Here is a 15,172-nt window from a genome sequence, read left to right as displayed (position 1 = left end):
TCATGCCATTTACATACCATTAGCATACGCTTACTGATATCATGTAGATCTTTCACCTCAACGTCACTAAGTTTGTTCCCTACTAGGAGTCTATAGACTTTCTCTACTGCAATCTGCCTTATAAAAAGGCGTAAAGGCAGGGTGTCCAAATTCACCTCTAGAGGTGCTGTTGGTCTCGTTTTCAGAGCACCAGTGATCATCAAACAGAAAGCTCTTTGAAAGATTTCCAGTTTTTTAATAGTACTGATAAATTCTGTCCTTCACAACAAATCGTTGATGCATATCCTAGTGTGTGTCTAATCATCATTGTGTATAACTAGTATGTGATCCTGCGTTTAAGCCCCAGGTTTTCCTCATTGTGCATCTACAGGCCCAAAAGCCATCTTAGCTTTTTTAACTATAGAGTAAACACGGAGTTCCCAGGTTAATTTAGGGTCAAATATTACTTCTAAATACTTCGTTGATTTTAGAAATTGTACTTCCCTACCTTATAACTTAAGATTTCTAGGTTCAGGAAACTTCCTTCTTGTGGTCAAATGCCTCAATTCCGTCTTATCTGAGTTAACGGGCAAACAACGATTACGACAAATAACGCTTCGTTTATAAGACAAATCCTGTTATCGATGACAAGCGCCCACTAGATGGTTGAAATAAATTCTCTCTGTGGGTATCCCCTTGAAACTTTTACCTTCACTTCATTACCTTGTAGCGAAGTATTCACTGTTCTGCTTGTTAGCATGAAGTGCATCCACCTGTTTACCATTTCACTAATTGCGTGTGTTTCAGCAGAAATGTATGAGGATTCGATTGGGGTAGTACTAAATTCTTCCCATTCATCTAAAAACGCTGAAACTGCTACTTAACATTTCCGTATTGAATTAGGAATGCGGAGGGTAAACGCATAGTGAGCGTCTATGATAGATCTGCCTTCTTAATTTTTCTAGTATTTTCACCATTAACGAGGTCAATCTGATCAGTCTATAAGTTTTTTCCTTACAGTAGCTTTCCTAAGCCGGTTTTGAAGTGAAGATTGTCCTAAAATTCCTTCATTATACTGGGGTGTATTCCTTTACTAAGCACAGCGGCGGATCCAGGCCTTGGTCTCGGAGGGGGCGATCGGGGCGTATAAGTCGAAAAAAGCAAAAAAAAAAAAAATATTTCAAGTTATAAGTATAAAAACTTAGAGCTCGGGGGGGGGGGGGGGGGGGGGGGGGCGATCGCCCCGATCGCCCCCCTCTGGATCCGCTAATGACTAAGCATGCCCGCAATATGCTACACAATTGAATGAATGCAGGGAATATTTTATCATCACCTGTAGCTTTACATGATTTGAATTGTTCAACTACACATCTAATTTTTAAACGAGTGACAATATGACTAGCTATTTTCCAATGTTCCATCCTGGTTCTAGGAGTTGGTCCCCCTGGAAGGTATGGATCATGGGCCGCCCTCTCATTCGTTTAATCCAACTCCGAGCTCGGGAAGTGTACCCTTATTAGATGTTTAAGGATATCATTGGTCGTATGAGCCATTTCTCCCGACGGAAATACTAATGCACTCACTTGACGTGCATCCCATTTCGTGCCTCATTATTATATCTTGTCAAGGTTGCCTTGTACAAGTCCCAATCCTTATTATTTTTTGCCCTGTTAAAAAAGCATAGAGTATTCTTGTTCAGATTTTCTAGGCAAGGGTTCCACCAGGGTATCCCTGTCTGTTTTCTTGATAGGAAGATGGTATTTATCTTTATATGCATTGTTCATATATTTTTGTAGGATGTTGATAGCAAGTTCTAATTGTTCGTTCGACTAGATTCTTCGCTGTATATCACCCAGAAGATTGTTGAGACCCCCCTCTAAGTATTCCTGTCAGTTTCTTTAGGGTTCCTATACATTTGAATCTCAGGTCTACCAGCTGTCCCTTGAACATCTCGACAATACTTATCAAACATATGGTCAAAATAATTATCACGCAACATCTAGATGTCACGAAAGTAGATGTATCATCCCAAATCAACAAAGCTAAATAAGTAGTTAAGGGTTAATAAAATGAAGACTCAACACTATGGTTGGGGTCCTTATTATTCCAAGTCGAATTATGTGTATTAGCATCACATCCAATTAGCAATGTTCATCCTCTAAAACAGCAGTATTCTGCCAGATTTCGCTATTCCCCAGATAGCGGGTCCTGCAAGTGAAATAATAGGTATTTTGAGAAAATCACCACAGGTTATTGCCTACCCCCTAAGTGGTGCTCAATCTTCACTGCTATTATTGTATTAAGGCGAGATCCGTTTTTTTGTCTCTGTCAAACGTCTGCTTAGGATAGCAGACGCTCTTTTAGCGTGGTAAAGATTTATGTAGATTAAATCCAGACTGGAAAGAGGACATCTATTGTCTACCTTAACCTCCAGTTGTCTCCTTAACCTTTTTAATGACAAATCTGGTGCTCTATGTGTATAACTTTGGTTTTTAAGAGGATCTTCATATTGTTGTTTTTCAACCCATAGTGTGGCCTACAATCGATCTTTTCTCGACTCTCGACCACTCCAGACTCCGCAGTTATTACAAGTTGGGTAGCTTGACTACTCGCATTGACATCGATAACCTCCCAACATGCCGTTTTAATGGTTGAGTTTTGGAATGCTATCCTCTTAAATACTGCTGATGGTTCCGCGGATACATTAGGAATCCAAGTCAGCAGCTTTACTGGCCTTGGAAGGTCTTTGCTGTCGATCACTTTAATCTTAGCTGCCACTTAAGGTTGTAATCCGCCAACAGCTTCAATGAGCTAAGTTTAGGACACTTCAACCGAACAGATGACGATAAGGGTATCATTTTTGAAGCCGATATCTTTAAATCTTGGGATTACTTCCCCAGGCTGCACTCCATCGATTTTATTCTCTAATGCTGATTTAATTTCCTTGGCCTGGTGATCATTGAACTTGATTATTGGGAACCCCTCAGTAACGATAGCCAATTTCAGGTGACTTTGAAGAGTCTGTCTATAAGAGACTTTTGGACCTTTTAGCTGCATCTTATTCTGTTCCCTCTTTGGAGTCCCTGTCTGGCTAGTTCTTGCGTCCGATTGATTTAACAATTGGTCCTACCCTTTTCCCAGTAGCTCCTGGCAATCTAGTTCGTCGTGGTTTTCCCCCTTTTCCCACGGCATTTGTGTTGCCTGGGTTACTCCCAGGTTGTTCCCCACTTATAGATTCCGAAGTGTCTTCTAAGGCTCCTTCGGCAATTTCTATCTTTACAGGGGGAAAAGGTTTTTTTCATAGGGGTCGTTGCCGACTCCCCTTGGGTTTATTTATTTTTTTTTAAAGAACTCATTTCATTCCTACGAGTTGCTAGGGAAATATAAGGTCTATCGGTGTGTAAAAAATGACCTTATTACTACCCTATAACCCTATTACCTATTTATTATAATTATAATTTATAATATATAAAAAACCCTATTAAAAACCCTATTACCTACTACTTCAAAATATTTTCGAGTGTAGCTTCGATATTTTGCACCGAAATAAAATAAACAATCTATGGTTTAAAGTTGTCTTTTTCTTTCTTGCAAATTAAAAAAAGTGAAAATAGAACCAAAAAAAAGCAGAGGTTTGAGTTACTATATGCAAACACCTACAGGAGAACGGGTTTTAGACTCTCTGAATTTGAATCAGTAAAATATCAAAGTTTGTTGGTTAAATTCGTATAAATGCTGTAGATAAAATACAATCACTGATAATTAGTGAAAATATACTTATTAAAGAGTAAGTATTGCACACTATCCGAATTATAATTATTACTATTACCTACTACTTCAAAATATTTTTGAGTGTAGCTTCGACATTTTGCAACGAAATAAAATAAACAATCTATGGTTTAAAGGTGTCTTTTTCTTTCTTGCAAATTAAAAAAGTGAAAATAGAACCAAAAAAAAGCAGAGGTTTGAGTTACTATATGCAAACACCTACAGGAGAACGGGTTTTAGACTCTCTAAATTTAAATCAGTAAAATATCAAAGTTTGTTAGTTAAATTTGTATAAATGCTGTAAATAAAATACAGCGACTGATTATTAGTGAAAATATACGTATTTAAAGAGTAAGTATTGCTATACACTATGCGAATTCATAATTATATATATCTTAAACATTGTTGAATTGAATAATCCTACAAAAACAAATTTTATGCCAGAAATATTTTATTCATTTTCATTCTTTCTGGAAACTGAAACTTTATGATTGAATAATGATAATATGATAAAAAAACTGGCACGAAACCGGATGAAGCCCGAAATAAAGAAATGTGCAGTGCAACATTAATTTTACTTTCTGAGATGAATTTACAGTTTGCCAATCTAATACTTTAAAGGTATATTCCGAATGAACTTTACTATTTTTTTTATTTTATTCTTTATTCTATAATTTATTAAAATTAATATGTATTTATCGCAGGCTTGACAGTCTTTTCATTCGTTCTGTTTTAAACTTTTTTTATTCGGTTTAAGATGTAATGATTTTGTTGAACATTCAACTTTTTGGTTAAAAATGAAATTCTTATTTTTAGTTTTAAAAATTTAACAGCTTTTCAGTTTTTGAAACAATTTTTTTCTTTTTCAGCTGAATTTTTTTTAAATGATCCTCATTTGTTAAAAATTAATCTGTTTTATTTAAAAATACAAGTGTTTGGTTAAAAATAATGTATTTCGGTTGAAGATTCAACCACTTCTTTGAAAATTCTTTATTTGTCTATTTCAGAATTAAATTTTATAAATTCAAATTTAAATATTACATTTTTTTTTTAAATTATATTTTATACTTTAAGATTCATATTTTTTTATAGAAAATTGATGCTTCTGGTTGAAAATGTACCTTTTTGGTTTAAATGGTATCTATTCTATTTGCAGATTCAACATTTCGTTTGAAAATTTATCTCTTTGATTGAAAATATAACTATTTTATTGAAAATTCGTTTTTTTTTAGAGTGAAAATTCTTTTTTCAACTGCAAACTTAACTATTCTATTTTTATTTGACAATTCATAGTTTTTAGTTGATAATACCATTATTTGATTAAAAATTAATTGTTTCTCATTAAAAATTCAACTATTCTGAAGAAGAAACGCGTCTTTCTGAATTAAAAATTTAACGATTTAAAAAGAAGTAATCCTTTTTGGTACAAATGTATAATATAAGTGGTGAATTTATATCTCTGGTTAAAAATATATCTATATTGTTGCAAATTATTCGTTTTGAAAAAATTATTTTTTGGTCTAAAAATTTAATTGTTATATTTTTGATTGACAATTCATCTTTTTGTTTAAAAATTCGACTATTTGGTTAAAATTTGATTCTGTTTATGTTAATATTTTGGTAACAATTTTTTTTTTGTTGAAGATTCACTATTTTATTCAGAAATTCACTTCTTTGGTTGAAGATTCATAATTTGATAAAAAAATCATCTTTGTGATTGAAATTCAAATATTTGCTTCAAAAATCGTATTCTTTTTTAAAAATGTAATATTTTTATTAGAAATTTTAGAAATTTAGAGCGTTTGTAATTTAGTTCAATATAATATAGTAACAACCTTCATGTTATGAAAAAAAAATTTATTTACCTATTTTCTTGAAAAATCACCTCATTCCCCTGTTTTTAGAGCTTTTTTTACCAGTCAAGCGTATTATGGATACAGTGAAAAAATGTTCCATTTTTTGTTAAACTGAGACTGTAACAATGTATTTTATTATTTCAATTAATGAAATAAAAAAAATGATATATTGGTTCAAATCCTTAATATTGATTTAATCAGTTGAATTTTTATTAATTCAGAGAATTATCATTAGTAAGTAGAAAATTCTCGCAGGTGAAAAGCTGTCAACACATTTATCAGAATTTGGGATTTATAATTAATTGCACATGCCACAAAGCTGTGGTCTAATTTCGTTGGCAAACTTTATAATCTCACTTAGTCCAAAAGTGTCAAGCATTATCATCCTGAATGGTTTACCAAACTTTCATAGCAAACTTTTCTCTTTCTGGGGACTTACATTTTCTTCGTGAAATTGCTCTCTGGAGTATTAACCTTAAGTTTAAGTTTCGGCTCGAGAAAATTCAGAACTGACGAATCAATAGTTTTAGTTAGACTTTTTTCTCGAGGGAATTCAATAAAAGAACTTTGCAAAAAATTACTTTATTCCATTTTTTGATGAAGAAATACTTTTTTTTACTTTTGTATATGTTTCTAATGAAAAGTTTTTAAAATTATATTCTTTAAGATTATAATTAAGTCTTGGTTTTACTTTATATGTGATTTAAAAGCATTCTCGCTTATCAAGTTCTGCGCCTTCCTCAATTTACTTTCTTTTCGAAGAAAAGTGTGCTAAGAACTTCTGAATTGCTAAAGTTAGAGGCGCACAAAATAGAAAGAATTTTGAACATTTTAAGACTAGTTAAATCGGGATTTGCGTAAATTTGAATGGTTTAAATGATAGATTGTTGAATTTTGATCGCTTCAATTATAAATAATTTAATAAATTCCTATCATTGATTTTTTCATATAGTTCATTTTTAACACAATTTGGAATATTTCTCTAAAATTGTTGAATTTTGACAAATGAAGCACAAGATTCTGAAAAAACTTGATTGGCCTTCCATTACTTGAAGTTGTTTTATATCTAAGTTTGAAATTTTGAAAGTTAAATCTAGAAATAAACTATTTTGTTTAAAAAATAATATAACTAATTACAAAAATTGGGGAAATCTTTAATTAGCCTTCTACAGTTAAATTTAGAATTTAAAATCATCTAATAAATTATTGAAAACATCATACATCTTTTACATAGTTCAGTGCTTTTCACTAGAAATTGGTATTTAAATGAAATCATTTTTATATAAAATCATGAGGTGTCGAATTTAGCATTTAAAAATAAAAATAATCATCAAAACTTCCTCTTTTAACAATTTCAGGTTATATTAGCGTTTTATACCTTACATCGTTATATTTAATAAAAATGATTTTATTCCAAAGATTACAAATTTGTCAAAAATTCACGTTTTCCGGTTTTTGAACGTGTTTCACTAGAAAATATTTAACAATTTTATGCTATGTTAGGATTTTGTATAAAAATTGGTGTTTCAAAACAAAAGTTATTATATTTTCGAAAAAATTAAATTTCAAAGAAGATTAAAACTTTCTTTAGTTTTAGGCTATGTTGATGTTTGACCGTAGGAATAGATATTTTTACTAAAAAATATAATATTTCAAAAAAGATTTAAAATTTGTTTTATATCCTTTAAAATTCCTTAAAATTTCTTTACATATTAGGGTGAAAAAATTTTATTTTAAAATTATTTTAACAATTTTTATTCAAGCAGCTTTTTTAAATATTTGAGATACATTGGACAATTTTTTGTTCAACAAAATAGTCATTTTTTCCTTTGAGCCTTCTATCTGTCTTGTAACATTTTTTTCGTCTTTTTTTCAAATTTTTTTCTTCGCACTTAAATAGTTATACCGTGATACAATAAAAAATGTCAACAAATTAAGGTTACTTTGACTCTGGAATAAATCATTGGTCACTGGAATAAATTGCATTATATTGCATTTTTGACAAAATAGTAGACTTTTCCACAAAAATAGATTTTATTCACGAAGTGATGAATTTTCTACAAAAAATAAGCCAAATAGTATAATTTTCAAGCTAAGAAGATGAACTGCTTCGAAGATTATTGGATTTTTCAGAAAAAAGTGACTTAGAAAGATAAATTTTCAAGCAATAAGTATGACTTTTCTACTATAGAAGATGAATTTTCAATCTAAAAGGATAGATTTTTAACAACATATGTCGTTACATTTTTTGCCAAAAAATAAGTACATTAAAAAAATAGTTTTTTAGAATTTTTAGCATACAAGAATGTATTTTCAAACAAATGGTTTACTTTTTAAACAAAAAGATTAAGATTGAAGCAAATATTTGAATTTTCAAGCCAAAAAGACCCTTTTTTAAAGGCAGTTTGACTTTCTTCAGAAAAGTTTATTTTCTATAAACAAGAATAATTTTCAACTCAAAAAGACGACCCTTCTACATAGTACAAGAATTTTCTACCAAATAGTTAAATTATTAGTCTTTACAATATACAGGCTAAGGTTTTAACCAAAAATAAAAAGTCAATTTTTCAGATAAAAACTCTGATATAAAAAAAATGAATAGAACAAATTTTTAATCGTTAAATTTTCCAATGAAAAAGATGAATTTTTGTTCAAGAAGATAAATATTTTGTCAAAAAATACGTATTTCCAACTTATATAATTTAAAAAATAAAGTTTCAACCAAACATGGAATAGTTAAATTTTTGGATAAAAAAATTATATATAAAGAAAATGAATTTGGACTGAGGAAATTAATTTTTTACTAAAAAAGACCAATTTTAAACAAAATGCATGAATTTTTAACAAAATAATTTGATTTTAAAACCAAAATGACGAATTATCTAAAAAAAAGTTGAACTTTTAACACAAAAATATGATTTTTAAAAGGATGAATTTAATTTTTGACAAAATAATATAACAGTACAGATTTTAATATAAAACTTAATTTTTAAAAATGGTTTAACTTTTAACTATTAATAAGAATTCTTATTAGAAATTTTTTTAAGGTAGTTCAATTTTAAGTTAAATAATCGACTTGTTAACCAAAAAGAGGATTCCTCAACGAAGGATGTAACAATTGATGTTTCAACCAAAAAATTGCAGTTTCAACCAGAATTGCTTTTTCAATTAAAAAGATTAAATTTTCTCGAAGAAAGACGAAGTTCCAATAAAATACATTAATTGTTTGCCATAAAGTAGACATTTCAAATAAAAAGATATATTTTTAACCCAAAATGGAATAGTTTAATTGCCAGTTAAAAAATTTTATTTTAAATCAAACGTAAAACGAATTTTTATCAAAGTAGTTAAATTTTCAAACAAAGAGATAAGCCTTGAACTGAAAATATAATAGTAGCTTTTTCAATATAAAATATGAACTTTTCCTCAAGAATTTAGTTACATTTTATTATTAGGTTAAGATTTTAAATGCTATCTTAGATTCGTGGGTGATTCTGAACCAATCTGTTTATATTATAACATTTTTCATCTGAAACTGATTTATAGTAACTTCTCTTTTGTTAAAACTCTTTTAGCTTTAACAAACACATTCTCATTGCGTATTTCATCACGTGAAAAAAGGTTCAAATAAAATTGTCAGATCTAATTTAAAAACAATTTTGTTATAAATCATTTTATTTTACCTTGTATCTTTTTGTCAAAAAATTTAATTTGTTTATTTTTAACGTCTTTTTCAGGATTAAAACAAAAACTACGCGTCAAATCAATAAGTGAATATAACAAATTTGTAGATCTTTTTCGGGTGCAAAATTGTTCTCTACTCACTTTTTTTCTCATCTTGCATAATTTGACCGAAAAATGAAATTTTGTATTTTTCATTCTTCTTTGTGCAATAAAAATTGAGATTTTCCATTTTTTCGAGAAAATGAAAAAAGTTGTAGCGATACTCTTGTAGGGCCTTCAAAAAATAAATGTTTTTCTTTTTGCAAATTTTTTTCATATCGTCCGTTGTTTGGCTTGAAATGTTCACTTTCGTCTGTTTTTTAGATTTTGAAAATGCTATAACACTGTTAATTTGTTTTTATCGATAAAAAATCATATAGATAAATTGTTCGAATTTCAGGAGCTACAAATAGCCGTACGTAAAATTTGTAAACCTTGAAAAAAATTGTTTCCAACATTTTTAAAGTGCTTAATCTTTTTAAATTTGCTATCTAAAATAGCTGGCTAATAAATTCGTCCTTTCTTTTTATGCCTTAAAAAGTGTATAAAAGCTCAATCTAATCTGATCAATCTTTCGAAAGTTATCGAGCTTACAGTATGAAGAATCGCATACACATAGGCATACATAGATGCCTACATACAGACATACATATAGACAGATATATAAATAAACAAATATATATATATATATATATATAACGATGAATACATGCAGACATACAGACATACATACATAAATCCAGTCACACATGCAGGCACACATACATACAGACTGGCAGACCGACACCTTCGAAAATAGTTTTTTTTTTCTAACTCAGATGTCTCAAAACATGAAGATTCGAGGAGAACCGACTAAGTGAAATTTTACATAAAACCATAACCTTCTCATTAGGGTAAGAATGTAAAAATTAACTTTTGAGGGAATCTGTATTATCAGCAGAGTAATTACGATCGATCAGTATAGATGTCACTCTACAATCTGTGAAAATAGACATTAAGACTATCGATCAAGTTAACTCTGCAAATAACAGAAAATGATTATAGACATTTTTGACAAGAGGGAAAATAAATTTTTGTTTAATCCTTAAATTTTATTTTTCTGAACAAAAATCTTCTAACATCGCTCGCTTGGGAATCTATCCAGATAACTTCCGATTGCCGATCGGGTAAATAAATTTTTTAAATTCTAAAATTATATTTTTTCGCAAAGTCATCTTCTAACATCGCTTAGATGAAATATAAAATGTTGTAGTTCTAAAATTATATTTTGATGAAAAAAGTTTTCTAACACCGCTCCACTGGGAATTGAACCACCGAAATTTAAATTGCCGGGCGGGTCAATAAATTTTTTTAATTCTAAAATTATAAATTTTGTTAAATGATCTTCTAACATCGCTGCACTGGAAATCGATCCACAGAACTTCCGATTGCCGGTCGAGTCAGATGGAAAATAATTCTTTTAAATTCTTAAATTATATTTTTCTTAAAAAAAGATCTTCTGACATCGCTTGACTGGGAATTGACCAACAGAACTTCCGATTGCAATGTGCAAAGGAAAAGCGATGTTAGAAGATCTTTTTTCAGAAAAATATAATTTTACCAAATTAACTTCTACCCAAAAATATGTTTGATTTTCTTATTGGGTTTAAATTTTAAATGTCATCTAGGCTCGTAACGTTATTTTTACGTATAACCCTCCCTTCTTAGTACCCTTAGACTCCCCCCCCCCACCCTTAAACTGGTTGCGTCATTTACGGAATGTACCGCTAGACAACTTTTTCTTTTAGGATTGCAACTCTGTATAGAATGCTCGTAGTTATTTATTATGTTTTTCAGTGACTTATCAAGGAAATGAGTAAATAAAGGGTAAAATTCTAAGAAAGGAAAACGAGGGAGGGTGAAATAAGTGGAGCAAATCAAGAATAAGTAGGGTATATACAAAAGGCGAGGGTGGACGCTTCATTTAGCTAGCAGTTTTATTCAACACAAAGCATTAGAGAAAAGGGTACCTACTTGGAAAAGCTAAACCTACGCAACATAAGGGAAAATAGCCTTAGGTAGTTCAATTTCGGATCTCTCTTTACACGTCAGCTTTTGCATCTGATCGAATTTTATTTTTACAAAAAGTCACATGAAATGCCGGTAGCCCGAGATAAATCAGCAGAATTTATAGAGGCATAAAATCCCTTGCTGAAAAATAGGAATCAGGCTTCTTTGATGTTTCCGAAAATAAATTCGATTTTTTTATTTAAGGTCAAACTGAATACAAAAATATGTTGGGGGATTTTAAGGGTTGATCAGTCATGAGACTCATACTTGATTACGTTTCGTGCACTTTTCAGTTAAAAAATTACTTTTCAGCAACAAGAAAAAACGCATTTTTTACTAATTAAATTTAACTAAAAAAGAATACTTTTTAACAAATTATTTAAATCTTCAACCAAACTGAAGAATTTTCAACGAATAATATAAATTTTCTACTTAAATAGACGAATTTTCAACAAAATACAGGAGCCTTCTACCAAATACTTGAATTTACAACTAAAAATGTTAAATTTTAAAGAAATAGTAAAAAAGATCCATTAATTAACAAAATTAGTTGAATTTTGAACAAAATAATTAAACTGAAATAGTGAATTTTTCAGTTAAAAAATTACTTTTCAGCAACAACAAAAAACGCATTGTTTACTAATTGAATTTAACTAAAAAAGAATAGTTTTTAACAAATTATTTAAATCTTGAACTAAAATGAAGAATTTTCAACGAATAATATAAATTTTCTACTTAAATAGACAAATTTTCAACAAAATGAACAAAATGAAAAAGATCCATTTTCAGTTGAAAAAATTAAACTTCGACAAAAAATAGGATTTGCGACAAAATAGCTCAATTTTACAAAAAATTTATATTTGTAACCAAATGATTTTTCAACAGAAAAGATCATTTTAGGCCCAATATTTTAATTTTTTATCAACGTTTTGAATTGTAAAGCCAAAAAGACGCATTTCCAACAAAACTCTTAAATTTTCGACAAAAACAGATAGCCTTGGGAAAAGAATTGAATTTTTAACAAAATACATTAATGTTTAACCAAATAGTTGAATTTTGGAATACAAAATTAGTTTTCTACTAAAAATGAAATACATCAATTTTCATTCTAAAAAATTACTTTTTACCGAAAAAACATTTTTTTAACCAGTTAAATTGAACTAAAAAATACAAATCCTCAACAAAATAGTTGATTCAACTGAAACGATGGATTTTTAACAAATGAGATTAATTTTCTACCCAAAGAGATAAATTTGTCACAAAATACAATAATTTTTTTCTATGTTTTTTAATTTTAACAAAAAATGTTAATTATTTACGAAACAGTTTTAGAGAAAGAAAAATTATTGTGGAATTAAAATGCTGATTCTCTACCAAACAGTTGAATTTAAGACGAGTAAATGAAATATTTCCAACCAAAAAAAAAAAAATAATTTCATTTCAAATAAAAAGAATTGTTGAATTTCCTACCCGAAAAGGCAAATTTTCTACCACCAAATAGTTGAATTTTCAACAAAATAGTTAAATCTTCAACCAAATCAGGTTAATCTTCAGGCAAGCAGTTACATTTTTAATTAAAAACGATTAGCGTACATTCAAGAAGATTAATTTTTAACAAAAAATATAAATTTTCAACCAAGTTTAAATTTTTAACTAGAAAAGATCAATTTTTCAAAAAATTGATATTTTCAACCAATTATTAGAATTTTTAAATGAAAACTAATAATTTTTATCAACCCAGATGAATTTTCAACCAAATTGAAACTTTTAACTGAGAAACATGAATTTTTAAATGAAATAATTGAATTTTCAACTAAAAAGATCAATTTTTGAACAAAATATTAGAAATATAACACTACCGTGAGTAAAAAACTTGGTCTTCATAGGAGATCACGTTAATTGATCTTGTGATGCCTTTGATTTTTTCAAATTAAGATTCTCGGTAAGATGAAATACAATCTTGAAGTACATTTGAAAAAAAATTAATTTATTTTATACAATCTTTATACACAAAAACTTCAGTCAAACGCAACGGTTCCAAAATTAGGTAGGCCAGGTTTGTTGAAAAAATCTTGGAACTGGGCCATCTTAAATAGAAAAATCACAAAATTTTAGATTATACATAAAAATGGCTATTTCCCCTATATATTCTTCAATACACGTGCAAAAATAACACAATAGTGCCCAAAAACAAAACAAAAATCGTGGTTCTTTTCATTGTTTTTCGTAAAAAATATAGTAATAATCAAAATTTTATAATAAATTTAATAAGGGACACAGCCATTATTATCCTCAATCTAAAACTTTTTGATTTTTCTTTTTCCGATTTCCCAATTCCCAGATTTTTTCAATAAGCCGTGGCCTATCTACTCTTCGAGGCGTTGCGTTTGACTGACGTTTTTGTGTATAAAAAGGTTTGTAAAATTAATAAAATTTTTTCAAATGTATTTCAAGAGTCTTTCTAAATAGAGCCGATTTTTGATCAGTGACCCATAATTTAAATTTATTAAGAAGAAACCAAACCCACCAATAAATAGAAAACTAATAGCAACAACGCCATAACACTACTCCTGAGAAAGGTCCGAAAACTCGATTTCCTCAACTTTTTTTTATTTGGAATATAACACTATCGTAGGTTAAAAAGTTGTTCGTTATATCAGATCACGTTGATTTATCTTTTAATGTTGTCTTGGATTTTCTGAAATTAACATTCTCCTTAAGATATAAAATGACCTTAAAAAATATCTAAAGTGTCCCTATTTTTGATTTCCGATACAAAAACTTATCTTTATGAGAAAATAACTTAATTGGATACTTGTGAGGAAGCAAAGTGCTCATAAAATTAGTGCATTACATTAGACATTACACATACCGCGATATTTTATTCCTTTTGAATATGCTTTCATAAAAAATCTGCTCGCTTCGCGGGTACATTCTCATCGCGCGCGGCTCGCTTCGCTCGTAAGTTTGAGCGCGCCTAGGGCGTGCAACGGTTGACTCTCGCGCTTGGATATTTATTCTTTGCATTTAGAATGCTTGAAAAAAACTTAATCAAAAAGATCTCTTTTAGATGGCAGTATTTATATGCGTCTTCATATTTTGAATTGTCTACTTTATTAAGTATAGTCAAAGATTAAGTTTCTCAAAGCTCTGTAGGTTTTGAGGTACACATTCTCATCGTGACACTCGCGCTGCGCGCTCGATTTCCGACAGACATTTGTAAACAGGTTTTGTTGTATTCATTTGTCGTAACTTTCGTCGTTTTTCCACACATTTTTTTTTATTTTATTTTTTTTCAACGTTATTTTTCACGAATGAAACAGGAAGTAGGCGTCCTATTAAGAGGTGATTCTTAACGAAACTGTAGATCTTTTTTGGGATAACCATTTTTGTTAATTCATATTTTTCGTATCCTACATAGTTTGTCTACAAAATGGAATTTTTTATTTTCCATTATTTTTTGTGCAATCAAAATTTGAATTTTCGATTTTTGAACAAAATCCAAAAATTTGTTAGGATAATTTTTTAGAGCTTTCAAAAATAAATGTTTTTCTTATCTTGACTTTTTTTCATATCGTGCGTTTTTCGGCTTCAAATTTTGATTTTCGGTTGATTAAAAACATTTTGAAAACGCTATAACTCTGAGAATTTTATTTTTATCGAAAAAAGTCATTAGGAGAAATTGTTTTTTTTTTTTGGAATGGAAGCTTCTAATGTGTCCCCTAAGGTTTTACATTTTTCTTACACCTTCTCTATTCCTTTACACACCCTCCACACACTTACTTGGTGGTGGAAGG

The 15,172-nt window shown here is 29.4% G+C and overlaps 1 protein-coding gene across 1 annotated transcript in view; it reads left to right on the top strand.

The window, feature by feature from the left end:
* LOC117178499 (1-phosphatidylinositol 4,5-bisphosphate phosphodiesterase epsilon-1-like) overlaps positions 1-15,172 on the top strand; it is a 232,785-nt gene that overhangs the window by 119,647 nt on the left and 97,966 nt on the right. The window lies entirely within an intron of this gene.

This window comes from Belonocnema kinseyi, chromosome 8 (genome assembly GCF_010883055.1).
Source record: "Belonocnema kinseyi isolate 2016_QV_RU_SX_M_011 chromosome 8, B_treatae_v1, whole genome shotgun sequence".
In the NCBI taxonomy this organism is placed as follows: domain Eukaryota; kingdom Metazoa; phylum Arthropoda; class Insecta; order Hymenoptera; family Cynipidae; genus Belonocnema; species Belonocnema kinseyi.
This window is presented reverse-complemented; position numbering and strand designations above follow the sequence as displayed.